General features: G+C 47.0%; 1 pseudogene; it reads right to left on the reverse strand.

Moving 5' to 3' along the window:
• Window positions 1-557: 557 nt before the first annotated feature.
• On the reverse strand, window positions 558-1,277 carry LOC147885096 (germin-like protein 1-3 pseudogene; annotated as a pseudogene).
• Between the last annotated feature and the right edge of the window lie 971 nt (window positions 1,278-2,248).

Below are 2,248 nucleotides of genomic sequence, written 5' to 3' on the forward strand. Positions count from 1 at the left end.
CAACTTTCCATTAATCATTGGTGCATAATTTTAGTAATCAGAAAGGGAACTATGGAAAAGATTCTCGAAGCTTGTCCTCTCTTCCCCAAAGGTCCCTGAACCTTCACTCGAAGCTCGAGAATTCCTCCCCCCGAGCCAACCCTTCCTTTGTAGTTTAGAAGTATAGATATGGAGGTATAGAAATTCTAGCTACTTAAAATGGCTCTTGCGTGTAGCTTTCGAGAAAAGATGAAGGTTGTCAAGAGCTATATCAAAACACATTTGGTTAAACGCAACTTGCCTTATCCTCAAATCCACGTAACGAGAGCCACCCGTCAGCTCAACCAGAAAATATCAAATCTGCACCATCTGTTTTCCGCCCTCACGTTGCTCCTTTCGCATGGACAAACGGGCAAACCATGCACCACGAAGTCCTACTTCTGTATCCTCTCGAGACAGCAATGAAAGAAAAACAACCCCGACAAGTGTCATCTTGAGACAGAAGTGAAAGAACTTCCAAAACCGTTGTCATTCGTAAAACGAAATAACAAATAGGTGCCCAGCTGAGATCTACATAAAAAGGTCACCACGCCATGATTATGCACGCGAAATTCACAGAAAGCTAGTGAAACGCCTTCTTGATTTCCTCTACTTGAGCGGCTGTTAGTGCAAATGTCTTTTCCAGAATAACGTCAGGAACTCCCGGGGTCGAGCCGAAAAGAGCACTGGCGACCAGGGAAATTCCAGGATTTTGACTGTTAAGGCTGGAAAAAGAAAGAGCTGGATAGCCGCCCACATTGAGCTGGTAATGGATGAGACCGCGCGGAAACACGAAAAGATCTCCAGCGTACAGCGTCGTGCTGAAGAGCTTCCCATTGGTGTCGATAAAGCCCACCAACTGAGCCCCGGATATGACATGGATCAACTCCGATGCTCGTGGGTGGACATGAGGGGGAACAAACCCGTCTTTCGCGAAGTCGATGCGGACTAGAGCTAGGCCTTGCGTGTTGAGGGCAGGAAAGGTAGCACCGGCAGCAGCAGCGATGGCAATGCCGAGAGTATTGGAGACATTTCCACCGATACGTAACAAGTCCGACGTGAAGTCGGACGAAGCGACGGAAGCTGGGCTCTTACAAGGGAAGCCGTTGGGGAGCATACTGGGGGACGAGGTGTCAGCGATGCAGTAGTCAAGGAGAGGATCAGGATCTGCAGCAAGGAGGGTGGAAGAGAAGGAAAAGAGGAGGAGGGCAATGCATACGCAGGTAGACTGGAGACCCATAGTTATCACAGCTTCGAAACCTAGCAGAGCCCAAAAATCCTACGAATAGGAACAGTACATTAATTTATAAGACCTTACCTAGAAGAAGGCTAGCTTGATTGGCCGACTCCAGATATGTGGAGAGAGAGAGAGAGAGACTCTGAGAGAGAGCTTTTAATGTCGAAATTCAATCTTTGCGACAGGGATCAAATCCATACCTCCGCCAGAGAGGTCATCTCACCAACCAACAAGTCTGCTGCCCTCGGTACCATAAAGGTTAGCGAATTAAAGAGAGACGGAGGGCGAAGCGAGGGAGGTAAAGGGGTGGTGGAGTTCATAATGTAAAGTCTGTAAGCTCACCGCTCAGATTTTTCTCTAAAAAGATCCAGCATTCGGCATTGCTCTCACAACTTATTGTGGTATGGCTTAGAAGGTTTTTTGCGGACTGTGTATGGCTTGTGTCGAGAAGACTTGGAGCACACGGTTCACTTGGACTTGAATAAGTGGCCTTATGTTAATCAAGTTGCCCTTATGTTAATCAAGTTGCCCTGGTGTAAATTAGTCCAAAGGCTTTCTAAATGGTTGAATGAAAGAGATCTAGTATCTCAACCTAGAGTTAAACTGAAAATGGCACCTCCACGGTACAACCGGTTGGTGGAAAAAAATACTCAAAGAGATCTGGAAGGGGTGCAGGCTTGGTAAACTCAGTTTTATGGCATGGAAAGTTCTACACCAATGGGTTCCCGTGCACGCTACATTGGCCAAAAGGTTTGAAGTTAATTCTATATGCCCACTATGCAATAGAGCAATAGAATCGGTAGTCCATCTGCTGTGGAGAATGTACTCTGGTTCGCCGTGTCTGGATACGAATAGAAGCAGCCATGAGAAAGAGTGGCCTGATGGGGAGGTTTCATCTGGGTCAAGATTGGAGAATGGGTCTTTTGGATGACCTGACAGGAGTCACATCCACTGTCACTGCATGTTGGCCATACATTTGGGCCTCAATCCTAT

This window comes from Dipteris shenzhenensis, chromosome 26, assembly GCF_047967505.1.
Source record: "Dipteris shenzhenensis isolate YYH24624 ecotype China chromosome 26, Dip_SZ_1.0, whole genome shotgun sequence".
NCBI classification, from domain to species: Eukaryota; Viridiplantae; Streptophyta; class Polypodiopsida; order Gleicheniales; family Dipteridaceae; genus Dipteris; species Dipteris shenzhenensis.